The 18,801-nt window shown below is 39.5% G+C and overlaps 1 protein-coding gene across 7 annotated transcripts in view; it reads right to left on the reverse strand.

The window, feature by feature from the left end:
- The window catches only part of LOC115766308 (Ca(2+)/calmodulin-responsive adenylate cyclase), a 40,744-nt gene extending 22,281 nt beyond the window's left edge, over positions 1-18,463 (reverse strand). For 6 of the 7 annotated variants that reach the window (XM_030710184.1, XM_030710188.1, XM_030710187.1 and 3 more), the window contains exons 1-2: positions 18,207-18,463; positions 17,466-17,597 (exon numbers count right to left, since the gene is read on the reverse strand). The gene's annotated coding sequence lies outside the window, so the exon portion shown is untranslated. The remainder of the gene's footprint in view (positions 1-17,465; positions 17,598-18,206) is intronic. The other variant, XM_030710189.1, reaches the window with a different exon arrangement.
- Positions 18,464-18,801: the final 338 nt, after the last annotated feature.

The raw sequence follows: 18,801 nt of genomic DNA on the forward strand, positions 1-18,801 counted from the left end.
TAAATTATGTTAATTGAAGATTATTTGTAGATAAATGTAGCGTAATAATAAATGTCAAAATAAAAGCTAGCTCTACATTCGAACTAAGCTAAAATTAATTTATCTGATGTATCTGATTATAGTTATGGATCAGTTAGAAATGTGTTGTTAGCAATTAACATATATTTACATGACTGTCACGATCTTTAATTCAACAATCAATTTCCATACTAATCGTTTATTCAATTAGAATATTTATAAATCGATCTATCGAAAGTTCATATCACTAATTGATCACTTAATTAATGAATGTAGGATTATATTTTATTACGATCTTCCGATCAGATTCTATTCAAGATTTGAATATCACATTGATAATGCACATCACATTGATAGAAGGTTAGAGAACAATCGAAGATCTATGGAAGATCAGTAAATAAAAGTTAAGATAACAATCGAAGATCAATGGAAGCTCATGTGGCAAAAAAGGATCAAAAACCTATGGAAGATCAGTTAACAGAAGATTAGATAACAATCGAAGATCTATGGAAAATCTGTTTCCAGAAGATTAGATAACAAAAATGTATGGAAGATCAGTTAACAAAAGATAAGATAACAATCGAAGATCTATGGAAGATTTAATGGCAACTAAAAGATTGACGATATGTGGAAGATCACGGATCAGATCACAAGTCGGTAATATATATTAAACTACATAATTATAGTGGCGATCAATTGAGGACCAGAAGCATATCAAATAGATCGGTACTTCAGACAAGCTTTAATCAATCTAGAATATAATTTGTATAGTCATAAGCCGAAACTAATTATAATGGCGATCAATTGAGTCTATATAGAAGAATTAGAAGCGTATCAAATAGATCGATGCTGTTCAACTGTGTGGATCAATTGGGGATCAATCAATAAGGAATTTGCTTAAAACCCATTTAAGAGCAGTTTTTAGGCAAATCAACTTTAAAAAAAATAGTCGTTACACCAACAACCACCAATCACCAGCTGGTGATGCTTCAATGTCAAGCGATCCATTATGCAAGCTCCTTAGGGGGCACTTGTGTGTGGGTATTTCTGTTGTGCACAACAAACAGATAACTTCATTGTTAAGAAATGCATGCCTGGCACGCGATTGTCGCTGCAGTTGGTGACTCTTATACGACGACAATGGATGACAAATGTCTATAATTTGGTGGCAATTTGTATAGAGAAGGAGTGCACGGGGCGCACTAAGTCGTCGTTGGGTAAGAGCTTGCTCTCATGACAACGTGAGATTGTGTGTGTCTTGTGTGTGTTGTGTGTGTGCTAAACATCACTTGAACTGCCCTTAACGAGTGGACGTTCGAATGCGAGACGAGTAGCTGGGTCGGCACTTGGGCGCATTGTTGACTGGTCGATATCATAACGAGACCCATTTAATGGCATCACTTAACGTGCATTGTGATTATCAGCAATCCATGTAGTTTTGCGCTTAGCTGCAAAAACATTGATTACATAAGAAAGAGAGAGAGAAAAAAATAAAATAAAATAAAAACAAACGAGAACCTTGAGAGTTGCACTTGGATCGAACTTGGGACTCTGGTGCGGAACTCGGCCTGGGTCTTGGGTTTGGCTCATGTCATGCCGCATCTAATGTCTCATGCAGGGCACGAAATCGCAGCGCAATCCATAAAAGATCGATTGCTGGATAGTGAACGGCTTGGCCAGTGGCCAACCATTATGAATGTCAAATATTTGGACATTTCAAGTGAAAAAGCGCGTAACCAGTGGCAAACAGAATCCAGCAAAAAGACCAAAAGACCAAAGGCGACGGCTGACAACTGACAAGCGATAAACCGCATTAAAGGCATGAAACGACCCAAAACGCCCAACAAACAAAAAAAAAAAACAGAAAGCACGGCTATCATTGGCATGCCGAAGATTAAATACCCTTGGCAGCAAATGAATCAGAAGTGCTTTTATATAAAATGTTATATTCCAATCAACTATTTCAATAGCAGTCACATAGTTTGGGAGGTTCTATGGGGATTTGTAAATCTGAAATCTGAAAAGCCATATGCTAGCAGCAAAGTGAAATCAAAATCAAAATATAAACAAAAGTCATGTGGCTTCTGATACTGATCAAAATATATATGTACGTCGGTCACAGACGTCCCCTTTCATATGTAACACATTTCGTGACAAAAGTTATAATACCCTCTGCAAGGGTATAATGACTGCCATATGAATTGCGTGTGTGTGCGTGTGCGTGTGCCTGTGTACGCATGTCATCTAAGCGACCGCGAAAATGGCCCAGCAGGCAACCGCGATGAGCAAAGCACACAATGTCATTCATACTGTACACGACGTATCCGCACAGTGGTATCAAGCGCAAAGAGACGACGGTGAATATTGTCTGCCCTCTTTGAATGCATTATTATAAATCCAAAATATTTATAAACTACATTACATGACCGTATATGGGTACTGCAAATATATTGATGACACTACGTAAATATCGATTGCTGGAAGTGCCTATACTTGATATAATAACAGAAAACACTTAATTTCAAGTATGAATAAGTTGTGCTTATGCAACAATTGCTGTGCAAATATCTATATTGAGCAGAAGAGCAAACTATAAAGAACATACATATTTGATACATTGGAAACATGTCCGCATGTCTAAACTATGTACGCCTGTCCGGTTATCTACGTTTCTGTATGTCTGTCTATCTGTATTGATCACGTCGATCTTTGATGCAATTAAGACAACAAAATTCGTTTGTACATTTTCGTATAGTTTCCGCACGACCTTAAGCATATATGAAAAGAGGGTATTTTAAAGTAGATCCTTTCTATGCGAATTTCATGTTTTCAAGAACGACTAACATTCATCAATGTATTCAAATATTAAGTATGTGCACTTAGATATAGAAAGATACGTTTCAAGTTAGGTTTCAAAAATATATAGCTTTAAGTTACCTGTGCTCTCTTCAAAAGCTCTATCTCTGTCTTTCTTTTCTTGTCCTTTTCAAAAATGGAGATTTCTTTGCGATTCTCACGAGTTTAAATTGGGTCTCAATACTTAACAGAGTATTTTTTCTGCAACAGTCTGCTCCACATAATAGCATAGCAACTGTTTCCTCGCTTTTCACTTAAAAGCGTTTAAAGTGTTGAATCTTAAATAGGCGGGCAGATATCTGAAATGGATGCAAAGCGAGAAGCGCTAGAAGCGAAATAATATTTCAAGAGCCAAGCAAACTGCACGTTGTCATTGACTTTGTCCTTAGAAATTTCAGTTGCCGTTTGCTAAACAAGAAATGGAAAAACGGAAGCCACAAAAAAAAAAGCGCAGCTAAGCGAAAATTTAAGAAATCAGCGTCATAATAATGAAAATCCAAATGCCAAGCAACTGTTTTAAGCAAGCTGCGAGCATTCGGGCTGTACGGCGGGTGGCCTGTTAAAAGGCCTGGCAAGGACACACAAAGGAACATGAAATGTGGGGGTCATCTGAAAAGGACTTGCAGCTGATGGCTTTGCTGAGCGACCGGCTGCATTGGTGGTCAGCCTGAGCCTGCTGCCTGGTCCTTGAACTTGACAGCGACAAGCAAATAAAACAAGTTGCATTCAAATACGTTTTGTGCACACATATAATTATATAGATCCCTTTTCATATCTTTCAACAATTTCCTTAGCTTGAGCACTCAGCAGATGACTTGGCCAACTGGGCCGACAGCTGTCGTCAGGTTTGCAGCGTCCGGTATCCAAAGAGCCACACACACACTCTAATATACACTCCCGTAGTAGCCGCAACTTTGCAACGGGTTGTTGAACCAAATATGCCAAATGAATTGCATCCACGCAGTGCAGTCGAGGGTGCAGCGACCCACGCACAGGAAACAGCTGCAACTCCAGCAGTAGGGCCAGCCAAGTGTCCAAGATAAGGAAGTTGCCCAAAGTCTCCAACTGCACAATGCATCGGGTGAACCACCTGCGTGTTGAGTTTCCGGCTGCACCGTTTAATAATGGCTTTGACAATTGAATGCTTCAAAGGACTGAGGGCAAACAAAACAGATACATTTATCTTATCTTCGCGGAAACAAGAATTGAAATTAACTACGCAACGCGGTTTTTCCGTTTTTCAATGAATAGTAGTCAGTTTATAGGTAAATGGCAAAGTGACGCTGTTAATGTCAGCACTTAACATACAACTGTTAGCTATATGATCCAACTCTCTATACTTTCCTATAATGACACTATTAAGCCCGTTAGATAATGAGTTTTTTCTTTGGTAGAAGGCAGTTTTATTATTCAAAATTTTAATAAGAGGCTAGTAACTGGACTGTAACTGGAAGAACAACATCAACGACATGTTAACATCAAACTCTTTTTGCTTTGCCATCTGCAAGCCGATAGCTCATCCATGTATAGAGTACATATAAGCTGCAAATACTTATAAATACAACATTAATAGGGTATAAATGAGTTAATTTGTATGAAATTTTAATTCTGTTAATTATTGTCTTTTCAACAATTTCCTTTCTTTACATACTTTATACATAGCTTAAGTTGATAACGCGCAAATCTGTGCAATTTTCACAAGAATTATATCAAGCAACTGACATTTGTGGCAGTTGTCTTCCATCCCAATCACATTATAAACTCATCAAACTGTGTCGCATTAATTGACACGTCATTTTGATTGGAAGCGACCGATTGACCTTCACATGCCCTTCGGCAGGGCTTACAGCTTGCCGCGCCCTGAAGTCAATCTTCAGTTATCTAGTGTGCTTAAACATATATGCACATGTTCTCCGTGATGTCAGGAATATGAATCGATAAAAGGCTACCTATTTGGCGACCATGAGGCAAACAACGACAGGCAACAATAGCCTGGAGCAGAGCGCTTGGGGTGGCATATATAAGTAGTTTCAATATGAATGCCAAAGAGATTGGCAAATGTTTACCTGGCATGCTGCAGATAGGCGAATGAGGCGGTGTGTGTGTGTGTGTTGTTCGTGGGGGGCAGGGCTTTACTTATTATCATTGCGAATGTAATGTTAAAGTGGCAGCAAAATCTCAGTCGAACCATTATGACATTGATAATGAAAAATAATTCTTTATAGCTGGTAAAATTGCAGTCCAATACCCAAACCACTTGACGCTTATCGGCGCCACTTGAGAACTGATTACATTCCCCCACAGCCTGCTCGCCACAACCCTACGGTACGCCCAGTAAAATACAATTCAATTATTGGCGTTGATTTTTATGGCTACATCACGTATACGCACCAGTAGCTCTAGTTCTAGTGCTTGTATACCCTTGACTAGCGTTCTACAGCAAAATTATAATTATGTATATCTATATATATAAAACTGTTTGTCCTGACTGACTGACCGACTGACTGACTGGCTGACTGATTGGTGGTCAACGCACAGCCCAAAAACTTAAGAGCTAGGCCGGTGACATTTTTACTGTAGTTACCTTGTGATAAAGGTTCCACCCTTAATATGGAAAAATCGCGAAAAACGTTTGCATGCAACTTTTTTGTTTACCATCCGATCGGCCTTAAACTCAATTTCAAAGAACTTTGTTCAAATTCATTCACACTTTTCCAAAAATACATTCCTCCTTGGTGGAAATGTTGGTCAAAGATTTGGTGGATGGCGTTTCGCCCTTAAATTCATTTTCTTGGATCTACATAAAAAATCATTTTCTGCATAAGAGCTAAATGAATATGTGTTTCAGCGATTCGGTAAATCCCACCCGCAACAGTGGTAAATTGTCGGAGAAAGAACCTTAATATATAAGTAGTCTTAAACGAAGATATAACATAGAATAATGTAGCTGATATATACACGAACATATAATACATGCATATATAAAAAAATACATGCATGAATACAAATGTGCACACTCGAATTCTTGAGAATAGCATAGAAGGGCGTTATTTGAAAGGAACATGCATTCATGCATGGAAGCCTTTCAAGAATTATTAAGAATCGCTTAGAAGGGAAACATTTAAAAATAATTTTTTTATATGAAGCCCAGCGTGGGCAGTTGTCAAAAAAGTGCGATAAGCTTGGTCTGCGTTTGGCAGAAGAGCAAATACTTACACACATGCACAAATGCACATATCAAGCCTCCATACTAAAGATTAAAGTAAACTGGGCCCGAATTTAATAATTCAGTGAATCACAATAAAAATGATTTGATTTGTATTGCTCTTATTTTTGTTGCTTCACATACTATGATAGTTAAATCAAATAAGGGTATATTCTTCTTCTGCATAGCGAAATAAATTTTCGCCAATTTTTTTTTTATGACAGGTAATAATAAATAAATACGCGCTCATAAATTTTGCACGCATTATGATAATTAGGTAGGAAGCTACCCATCGGCACTAAATACACCGATAAGGGGCCGGCGACACCGGAAGATACTTCGCATGGGTTACTCGGAGGGTTTTGTGGGTGTGTCCCAGGGGTTTAGTTCAAGTGGTTTATGCATGTCCACAACGTCCATTTTGCGTCATTGCACTGCAGTATTATTATTTTACACACACACACATAGCTACTTTCACAAACACACACACACACAGACACACAGCACACAAAAACGAGCAAATAGATGCACATTTTCACATTTGCAATGGCATACAATTTGCGCCAGTTCCTGTGGAGCAGACGGCACTTACGGCAGTTGCTGGGCAGCCGTAGGGACAGTGAGTGTGGCCACTTCTAACCAATCCGGAAGTCAACTGGCCGCCATTTTGCTGCCAATGAGTTCACTGACACGGTCCCATCGATCGTCACATAGATTGTTTTGGGAATTCAACGCATCCGCATTATCAGTTTTTCCGTTTCTTTCAGCAAAAGTGTGCGTCAGTTTGTTGACCTAGTCCGTTTACCTTCTGTATCGAATCGAACCGAATCCTTGGCATAGAGTTTTGCTTAGTTATATGTATACAAGCTGAGTTTTTAGCTGAATTTGCTCGTGCTCTATTATCTATTTATTCGATTTTTTGTGCATTTTATTCGATTTTTGGTGGCTATCGATAATCAATAACACCAAAAATTCTCCCCCTTTTGGTGTTAGCTTAGATTTTCTGTGACTATACGAAAATAACTTTTTAAAAGTTTTTTGGAGGTACATTTTTATTTGTTCATTTGTCAGAGCCATTGATTCTTTTGCTGAGCTTTGCAGTCGCGTGTAAATACTACTCCGGGCCGCTAGGCTGAGGCTTACGACACTCAGAGCTGCCGGAGCTTAGCTAAGAACCGAGGTATATTGTTAATACTTATATAGATACCAAATGGATATGAATTTCGTCTCACTGAATAAAGTACAGTCCACTAAACTCTTAATTAATATTTTGAAGTATTATTCTTTACCAATAATGACTTTCATTCCAAATTAAATCATGTTGAATATCTATCCTTTGAATTACGAAAATAATTTCGACGCAAATATTTTTACTTATTAATTATGTTGACTAGACAAAATTTGTAGTTCTGCCAAATAGGCTTATAAGACGGAAAGCTATCGTTAAGTTAAGCCTTACTAATTATGCGCCAAACAGTTTTGATACTTTTAAATCTGTATTCAAAAATTTGGCGTCAAAACCTTTTGAGAATCACAAGCGTACAGCATGTGACAATTGTAAAGCTATCGATATTTGCTTCTTGTAGAAATTAGATAAAAAGTATAAAATTCAAGTATATATATTCTTCATGAGCATCAGCAGCCAAATCGACCGCTCGATGAAATCTATAGTGTTCAAAGTTAGAACTTAGGTTCTCCATAGGAAGTCAGCCATTCCCGACTTAAGCACGCTTTCTTGGTTTTTGTTGTGTATGTTAAGTAGCTCTGGAAATTGTTGTTCAGTTGGGCTATCATGGCAAAAGTTTGTTGGGGTTAGACTTACGTCTAATGAACAGCTTTAGGCATCTTATTGTGTGGCCTGGTGTTCTTTCCCCTTTCCAGTCGCAAACAAGGAACTCAGTGACTGGCTGATGATATGCGATATGCGATGATATGATGGATGTGTATGTGTGTGGACGCGAGTCAACTCGTAAATGGAGGCGAAATGCGTCGCTTGTTGTCAAAGTTGTCGCTAATTTGCTGCGCACACAGAACGCCTTCGTGCCACACTTGCCCTACCCCCTTAATGTTACCCTTACGATGTCATCCCCTCATTAAAAAAAAAAATAGAAAAAGATTTCGTGAGAAGAGAACGAAACTCATTTTAATTAATCAATTTGTATGTGGCTTTAAGTACGTCGTTCGACGTGCTGTTGTATTTTATTATTTTTTCTTTTTTTTTTTGCTGTTTTGTTTGTTTATCATTTGCTTACTTTATGAAACTGCAATAAATTGTCAACGATTCTGGCCAGAAAGAAAAACAATAACAACAAAACAAATTGCCTGCGAACTGTTGTTGGCCACTTAATTGTCATAATTGCCTTTACATAAACGGTTTCGGCTTAGAAACTGTTGCCAAAATTGTGACGAACTGACGTAACGGTCGTGACAGAGGAAAGTATGCTCGACTAAAAGATGCCCTTCAATCAAACATACGCAACACACATTTCTCTTTGCCCTAAACGGAAAGAGTGTTTGTCTTATAGTAAGGCATATATAAAGACAAATATGTAAAAAAATCGCATTTGAAAATATTGCCTCTCTTTGCGATTCTCATGCCTTTTAAATATTTATTTATTTCCTGTTTTCATGCAGAGAATGAGGGTAGAGTTATAGAACAGAGATGTAGACATAAGAATACAAAAAGAAATATCAAATCATGTTGGTATAATTAATTGCACTATTTGGGGAAAGAGTCAAAAAAGAAAAAAAGAAACCAAATTAACCTGAGCGCGGATATACTGATATAAATATGTAAAGAAAGTCATCAGTAATAGCTTTGGCTTGTCTCCCGATGGGCGAGCCAAAAAACACCTTATCTGTAGCTTCAATGGCGCCGAGAAAATTGCATTTATACGAACTGACAGGTCTGTCACGGAAATTACACAAAATCAATATATTCTTTTTTACTTTATGAACTGGGCTTTTGAGTCGTTTTAAATGCAACTGCCTCGCCTTTTCTATTCAAACTCGTCATCTTTTGAGTAAAGAAAAAGTTTCCTTGAATTAGAGCTTAATGAGGTTGACGTTGGTTTAAAACAGATTACCGTAATTCTTAAGGCTTTTCATATTTCTCTCTTCTTGGTGCATATAACTTGAATTGATGGAAACCTTTTGCCTTTTAAATAGCTATCAAAATGATTATCCAAATGCGTTTAGTGATGACGCATCTGGCGGCAAAGTAGTTTTAGTACCCATTCCGATGCAAGTGCTGATGCATTTCTTAAGCACTCAATTAGCACAATCGCACGTTCAAAGCCGACAATCCTCGAGCTGCCCATGACATATAACACACAACCCTTCCAGCCCCCCAGGTTGTTCCATCAGGTAGAGACTTGCGTCAAGCATATTCATTTGTGCCCCACAATGAACCATTTTACTTTGCGGAGAGAGGCAACAGGCATGTGACTGGTGATGAAAACGTGTCCATTCTTATCGGCTACTGGAATAAACGCACGTCATTGAAGTAAACAATTCAACTGTTCAGAGCAAGTATTAGAGTGCCCGACTACCACTCTTGATTCTGCTAGGCAAATAAAATATTTATAAAGTAAGGATTTACAAATACACGCGAGTGGTTTCAGAAGAGTAAAATCGACTTGAAAACTGTATGTAATGATAATACAATTTACATTTCTAGCTCCTTGAAATATATACATAAATATTATAGTTTTCAAGATCGATCAGCTAGCACGGACAGGCCAATGGACGGGTTAGGCTCGATCAACTTAGCCTGATTAAAAATATTGAATGTCCCGATTCCATAAAGCCATCTTCTCATGACCCTAACATGCATATGCGGCTTTTGATTATACCCTTCTCAGCCCATTTTCAATGGGTACTCGTACAACAAACGCCAATAAAAAGCTAACACAGTAGCGAAAAGTCTTTAACAAACAGCTGCAAAGGGCAAACGCTGACAGGCACAAGTGGTGCACAGGCCAATTGCCTGATGAAATGCGCCCAGCACCAACATTGGCCACTGGAGTGGCCAGCTGAAGACAGAGGCCGCAAGCTGTCCAGTGTGGCAATTGAAGCCGTGCGGCAGTCCGACAGTCAAACTGTCGGCTTCATAACGCAAATTGCTGTGTTAATTGTTTGCTCGCCAAGCGGCTTCAATTTGACAGCAGACGGAGATAGCTACTGAATCGAATGAGTTCATGTGGCAGATAAAGCAAAAGATGCAGAAGAAAGGCTAAGAAGCGAGGAGCTGAAAGGGGCACAACAAGATGGTGGCTGGACACTTGCTTTTGCAATGTTGCTAATTGTGGCGTTAGCAAATACAATTTCCCTCTCTCCAAGCATGTGTGTGTATGTGTCTGCCTGTCGAATGCCTCAAATGGCTGTCAGTCAGTTACAAGCTATCGGTCTCCTTCTCTCTCCCACTGTCTCTCTCCTTGCCCAAGCACTGTCAGTTTGTGGCCGATGATTGATTGGCTGCTTTGATTGATCGTTAACCAGGCGCTGCGCGGCGCGGCGTTTTTCAATTTCGAACCAGTTCAATATGATGATCATGATGATGTTAATCTTGTTAGTCACATTAACACAAAAGATGAAGTACACACACTCAACATAATTGCTAAACGGCATTAAAAGCAGCTGCCAGATATTCAAGTTATTGAAATATAGTTGTCAAAACACACTCAAAAACCTCTTGAAAATTCCTTGTTTTATGTTTTGACAGCCACACGACAAGTGGCATTTCGGCTATACAGAGCTTGCCTAGTTCAATGCTTGTTAAGAAAGATGATTAACAATCGCGTCATTAGCGCTGGGCATATATTTATCGTCTTCTGTGCATGGTATCGGATTTGTCAGTCAATATAATAATCTTATGCCCCAATTTTCAATACCCAAGTCTTTTCAACTAACCTGACTTAATACATCCCTGTTCATTACTTTCTATTGTCGATAGCTGGCCATCGTTTCTTTGGGATTTCGTATGCATTTTTTGTTATATGATCTTATTTTCAAATTTACACAAAATCTACTTTGATATTCAAGCTCAAGTAATGCCTTTTGATCAACTTGTTAAGTCTTCTTCCATTGTTGTTCCATTCAAAAAACGTTTCAACTAATATCTTTGGATACAAATATTTCTATCGATAACTGGGATATCGATTCTATGGCATTTTGTAGTCGACGCTTGGCACTTGCTTCTCGTTAATTCGTCATAGTAATACCTACAACAACAACAACAACACGCGCTTTGTTTCGTCAACGGCGCGAACATTACAAATTTGTTACGCGTGCGCAACAGCGACGTCGCGTCGCTGCCAGCGCTGACGCTGACTGCGCATACATTTTGGAATCGAAGCGCGCGCTTCGGCTGGGTTAGCCTGGTCAGCTTGATCAGCGATTTTCTATTTCACTTTTAATTTTCACATCAGCGACTTGGTCGCCGAGTGTTGTATCTGTACAGTTGCAGTTGCAGTTAGTGCCCCGTCGGTGCGTCCAACTGGCGGCACGTCTTTGTCAGGGTTGCCAGCGTGAGTTCATTTTAATTGCCAGCGCATTCCGTTGCTTGAATATCGAGCCTGGCCCAAGGGGCATTCAAGCTTCGTTAACCCGTTTGCAACAGGCAGTCGAAGGTTTGTGCTCAAACCGACCGACATCACACGTAAGCAGCAATGCCTATCGATACATTCGATAAATGTTAGCAAAATGATTAAATGAATGCGATAAGAAGGGAATTATACAATACCGATATCGATTGTTATCGACACTTGAAATTATCGTTATTGCTATCGAAAGCTGCTCTATAAAGTAATCGAACGAGTAACTGTTATCGTTACAATAATTTATTGTTATTAATCTATAGTGATCGATATCGACACATCGAAAGATCTACTAGCTGGTGTAGCATCCAATTTGCTATAGCATTTCCATGAAGCATATTCAACTCAGTTTTCTCATATAGTTTGAAATGTATGTATATATTCCACAATTTCCGTAGGTAATTGATAAATTAATCGACTGTAGCATAGAAAATGACTTTATTATAGCTTCGTAGGGTATTCAAGCTGCGTTGTGGCTGCTGCGGCTACTGCGGCTGCGACTGTAAGTGATTTGCGAGTCGCAGTTAACTTCTTGGCAAGATTTTTTATCTGAATGTGTATGTGTTTGCCTCTGTCTGTCTCCGTTTGTGTTTTATATTTCGCAGCTACTCTGTTTCTGTTTCTTTTTTTTTGTGTGACTTGCGGGTTTGCCTATTCGTAGTCACCCTGCCACATTTGGCCGCAAACAAATTAATTTTTGCGCCTACATAAAGCTAATTGACTTGAATGGCCGTACGGCCGACAGATCTGTGCGCTTGCGGCTCTTAATTGTGGCCGCAATTAATAAAGCCGCAGCTCAAAAGGCAGTCCAATATTATCTGCATCTTGGCGCCACCCACATCAGCAGCAGCAGCGGCAGCAGCAGGGGCAATGAAAGCCGACAAAACGCCGCTTGACCTACAATTTGTCATGACAAGAGGCTGACACAGGCGAGGGCGGAAGGTTGCGGGGGTGGCCGAGCATATTGACGCCAACGTGAGGCACGCGTGGTTGGGTCAACTCAGGTGGCACCTTCAGCGGAAGCGTATCAAGTGCATGCCACACACACACGTGCGCGTGCGATGTGGTCTTATTTTTTTCGTTTTTTGTCGGTGGAGGGGGCGAGGACGCAACTATGCCAAATGCTTTGCTTAATTAGAAATCAATTGAAACGCATGCAACGTATAAGTAACTAGCTAGCAACAACAACAACAACAAAAACAACTGCAACTGCAGCAACAATCTGACGACCCAAATAAGCTGCCATTTGCCCCTCAGCGCCCCGCGTTGCCGACAACGTTCTCGTAGTCGTTGGGTGGCATGCAAACCAAACTGAGTGCAACGCAGCTAAAACCAGTTTCTCCGCGCCCCTACCACAAAACAAACCCCTCCCGCTGCACTCGCCCCCTTTGCGGTTCACCTGTTTTATCGTTCATTCGCTGTGTCAACTTGGCTATCTTAAAAATGCTTAATTGCTCGACTTGCATAAAAAAAAAATGCAGAAAAAATATTGATAGCCGCAAGCAGAGGCGGATCGGGACACCAGGCACCCAGCGAGAGCAACATCCCGATCATGACCATGACGTTCCCTCAGCTGCCGCAGGTGCACGATCACACCTCGAAGACTATCGCCGAGTTGTCATCGCACAGGCAGACAATTAATGATATTTTATGGTCTCAATTGATTGAATAATTTTATAGCCGGGGGATGTCATTTAATAAATCAGGTTTATTTCTTGCTTGGAATCTTTTTTAGTACATTTGCTTGATTGAGTTTGGGGGAAAACTTTTGCATTCTCCATTTAGATTTCCCAATTTTTCAACAAAAAGTTGAGCAGAGAAAAATAATAAATTGTGTTTTGTTTAAAAATAGATGTTTTATTTATACTATTCATTGTGCCATATATCTGACTGGCGCTGGAATGGCCAAGTCTCTTGCTTACATTCCCAACGAAATAATTCACTTATTTCTCACCCGTCTTAGTGAATTTAAAAGTAAGGACGAGCAGTTGATGGGGATTCCTTAGCTTCGTTTCAGCATTTGCTTGTAATTTTGCTTCTTAACGTTTATGTATATACACCTGGGATTGTCTATTGAAGCGTATTAGAAACTGTTTACAACCAGAAATAATATAATGAATAGATTGATAAGTAGTATACACTTATCTAAGCAACAAATCTAGAAATTCTAGAAAACACCATAAGAGCTGATGTATGTACACATTAAAGAAAAGTAAAATTGACTATATATATTTTTAAAAAACAAAGTTAGATGCTATATTTTAAGGGCGTGACTCTCAGCGATAGAGACTGTGCGTAACTGCACACATTAGAATATGATTTTCGATCTTTAAGTTTGAAATTCGATCCGAATTGAACGATCGGTCAAAACTTAGGTTATTGTATGAAGATCTGTTTTATACAATAGCTCAACATTTTATTTATCATCTGTTATACATAGTTTAATAGTTAGAACCGGTCGAAAAATATGTTTGTATGAGAAGCATTCCTGCTTTCCAAGATATCTCACCAAGCGCAGGAAAAGCAAGCCTCAATATGGACCTATTGGAGCAATCGGCAGGAGACACAATTATGCAAGGGTATTTATTCCTGGCAGCTGATTTTGTGTTTTTGGAAGTTTATGTAATTAGTCTATTTTTCTTGTCCCTATTTTGTGCAACAACTGAACTGTCGTATTAATAATGTCAACAATAACAATTGCAATAGTAATATTAATAATACATGAAACATTATGAATTGTTTTGCTATCGTATAGCAGGGGAGAATGCGAGTAATTTCTTTGTTATTGAATTGACGCAAGTGACACGGACACCCACACAAGCATTCACCTGCTCCCTTCCCCCCACACACACACCCCCCACACACTCCTCTCGCCACGCCACATTTTATTTTAGTTCAGGTTCCAGTCGAAATGTTGTTGTTGCCACTCATTGCACAATTTGTATGCACGTCACGTTCTGCGGCCTTTGAGTTCGACTTTGTCACCTGCCTGTCTGTCGTTCGTTGCACCCCGCCCCCGCGCACAGACACCATGCGCCCCACCCTTCTACATAATGCACAAAAGACAAAAATCAATTAAATGACAAAGTCGATTTAAATCTTTTGGCTTGGCTGGCGCCGCCAATCCGATCCGAACCGATCCGATCTATAGCTCCACAGAGAAAAGCTGCAAATCGCAGTTGCCTTTCAAATTGGGATGCTGCATGTGGCATGTGGCATGTGGCTGCCACACCGGTGCGGAGAAATTGGGCATGGGCGCAATGCACAGACAAAGCTGCATTTGGCGCATCAACGTGATAAAAACGTTGTTCTTGCTGCCTCGTCGCGTTGCGTCGCTGCTAAACGTGCTGTTTTGTGTGAATTTGCAATGCGTGCAACAACAACAACAACAACAACAACAACAGCAGCACCAGCGGCAGCAGCAGCGGCAACAACAAGAATGCGGTCACAGTTCATTGAACCGCTAGAAATGCAATGCAAGTTGCTCATAATAATGATGCAGCCAGATGATTATGATGTTAATGACGTGCCACATGTAGATGATGTACATGGCAAATGATAATAATGATGATGCAGACGACGATGCTGGGCCTTCAGTGGCAACTGGCACTTAGATAGGAGAAATAAAGCACCTCCAGCGGCGCTAAAATCGAAGAGAAGTGGACTACAACGAAAGAGATTCCAGATTCTGTGTGTGCGTGTGTGTGACACTACAGCCAAATTCAATGCTAAAAGGGCAAGGAAACAAAAGGGATTGTGGCCTCTTGCGTGCTACGTTAGACGCTTGCTACGGCGTTGCACCAACGGGGGTCACACGAGTGGACAGCACGGAGCACGAAGCGATCTACTACTGGTTTTACAACACCTTGCTAATTATCGGCTACCTTTAACAAGCTGCCGATAAGCCGTTCTCAATTAAACCTATTGGCCAGATTTTGCCAACGGATTTTGCCCGTCACCGCGGGCAGCTAAGTTCTTGAAGAGATCGAACAACTACCCCAATCATATATCCAATACAAACTTATTCCTAAGGCTGTCAAGCGGCTGGTCACACTGACTGCCAACAACAGTAGTCATTCGCTAATAATAACCTACAGCTTTATGCATGCTTTTGAACGCTTTGGAAAGGAACATTTGAGGATGCGAATTTGCGTATCAATCAACAATCTACTAAATACAGTAAAAACTCAACTAATGAACAGCTTACTATCCATTTAGCCTGTCAATTTTGTATGGTGCACATCTTTTTCCATACAAATCTTTGAAAACTTTGTTCTACAAAAGGCTTCTAAATAATTTACACTAAAAGACTTGCATAGAAATGATTTGAGTACAAGATACTTTTATCAAGTGTCAACTGTAGCTACAAGAGCTAAATTGTGTTTGTCTTTTTGTTGCTGGCCGCGAAATGCGTGTGAAAATTGCTTGGAACAACAACAAGAAGCGAGAACCAAACAGAAAACAAACAAACTCGTTTTGTTTCAGACGATCCAACGAAATGCGGGACCAATTGCAGACTTTAGCTTCAGTTGCGGCTGCTTCTACCCAGAGTTTTCGCTTCCTTTGATCTATTTTCGGCTGCGGAGACGCAGCTAATCGGCACTGGAAGCCACTGGAGCAATATGCGAAACTCGTCACCAGACATTTAAAAATAACAAACAAAATCACAATCCCAGAAACAGAACATACAGGAACTGAGTTTGCTAAATATACATGTCTGCTCGCTATAGATTATAAATAATAATGATATATACATATGTACATATGTTATACCTATCCCGAACATGATTATGACTGTATTTTTCCATGACAGCCTTACGATATACGCATGTGTTATTTTTGAAACTAATATCTGTTATATAAAGAAGGCTCCTGCAGTTGGTCCATTAACTAAGGGGATACAGTGAAGCGTCTCTTGAGATTTGAGTTTATTTGGGCTGCTAAAAACCAAATTAAAAAAAAAAAACTTTTGAGATTGATAATGACCAAAAGTACAAATAACTTTGATCTCAAACATTGCATTTTTCTAACCATATTTGGTAGATGCCCATTTTGGGAAAGTATCAAACATATATATATGTGAATATATTGTACTATTTTCTGTAAATTTGAAAGTTAAAATTTTAAAATATAATTGTAGTAAAAAGCTCCTCGAACCGAGGCTAAGGAAATGTCCTATAAGAAAATCTCTCCTCACAGTTATTTCAACTGTTCACAATCGCATTAAAAATACCAAATTCTAATTGAAGTTCAAAAACTTATCTATTTTGCTATCAAATACAATTCGGACGGAGCCTTTTCTGTATCAATATTCTCAATCCGCTCTAAGAATAGTTTATCAGGAAACTTCTTGAAAAAGATTTCTTGAACAAAAAAAAAAACGTTGATTTAAAATTGGAACTTTGTAGTTGTGAACTGATCGACTAAAGAAGCTGCCCCCTGGTAGAACATTTATGTAACGCTATGTACTTTAAAGCAGAGATCCATGGCTGGGAAGTGTTTGGAGAAGAGACCCCCAAAATAAAATGTTAATCCCTGCTAATCAAGCTCAACGTCTGTGTCACCTGTTGGTTTGTGTGTTGGGGAGGGGTAGGGGAAGTGGCTGGATGCGGGGGGGAAAGAAAGAAGAGAAAGTGAATGGGGCGTGTATATCCAATAAGAATATTAATGATAAGACGCTTATCAAAGCAACAGAATGAAAAGCCCAAACAAACGGGGCAACAACAAGTAAGGAAAAATACAATAAAAAAAATAGAGAAAAAAATACAAACAAAATATTAGAAACTTACCCAAAAGCAAACGAAGACGCGTTGCAACGAAAGTTAACGACGTTTTTTTTTTTATTATTTTCTTTTTTAATTAAGTGTTGTTTTTCTTTTTGTTGTTGGCTTCTTGTTGGCTGGATTACGGTTAACGCAGCGCTGCAAGATGAAATGCGTATAAGAAGCGGAAACGAAGAAGAAGCAGCTAAGTGACAAGAACGACAACCGCGCGTGCAGCAGTTAATGTTATCCTAATTTAAAGTTCTGGCATTTAATGAAGCCCACACACACATGCACACAGACAAGTGTCTGTGCGTGTGTGTGTGTGTGTGCGCTGGGAAAGGGGTTTGTTGCTGCACGGCGGGCTGCAAAAGTTTGCGCTTGCGTCACGTCAACAGCGCCGTCTGCAACCCAAATCGAATTTTCCAAAAGGCAAAAGAGGCAATACAAAAAATAAGAAAAATGAGAAACAGAAACAAAAACAAAAAAAGACACCGACACAGCAATAGAAGTGCCAGAGACCAAGAGGAAAACGAGTTAAGGCGCAGACAGCAAAAGACAATGCTGCCATCGCAGTCGACGTCGCCGTTGCTGCCGTCACTTGCTGCAAGCAGGCAGATAAAAGCAGCCAAAGACGGCCAAAGCAACAACAAGAACGCCAGCAGCAGCAGCCACAGCCGCCTGTTGTTGTTGTATATTTTGTAAATAGGTTTTGTTTACGCGCGACTTGTAAAATTTAATTGTAGTTTTTGATTTGGCCAGGCTTACGTTTTAATATGTTGACGCTTTTTTAGTTGCGCCCGCGCATCTTCCAAGCAAACAAAAAACAAACAACTCAAAAAACCAACAACAAAAACTCCAAGGAGCACCGCAAACTTTACACCAGACACCAGAACCGTAAAAAAAAAAACCAAAAACACTTTGCTCGCTGTGTGCTGTACACTTGCGCCGATATATTACTTTCAAGCTGCTGCTTTCAAATAATTATTTTATGTTAATTATTTCTTGATTTTGTTAGTAGTTTATTTCTTAAGACAACAGTGGCAGCAGGTGTTGAACGACGCGACAACCGCGCGCAACGAAAACAAAATGAAGACTAACAACTAACGTTCGCAATGTGATTGCAAGCGCAACGCCCCAAAATACCAAATGTTGCAAGAACACTGAAAATATACCAAGCGGATGTGGCGCTTGGTCTATAACAAAAAGCTTCAATTTAAATATGCAAATAAATGTTTTTATGTTAACTTTGCTAATATAATATTCATTTGCTTATAAGATGAAAGTAAGCATATGATTTTAAATGAACAACTATTATATATAACCCACCAATTTGTACGGTCATACTGCTGCGCAGTGCTGC

This window comes from Drosophila novamexicana, unplaced genomic scaffold (assembly GCF_003285875.2).
Source record: "Drosophila novamexicana strain 15010-1031.04,08,12 unplaced genomic scaffold, DnovRS2.1 tig00001089-arrow-arrow-pilon, whole genome shotgun sequence".
Classification (NCBI taxonomy): domain Eukaryota; kingdom Metazoa; phylum Arthropoda; class Insecta; order Diptera; family Drosophilidae; genus Drosophila; species Drosophila novamexicana.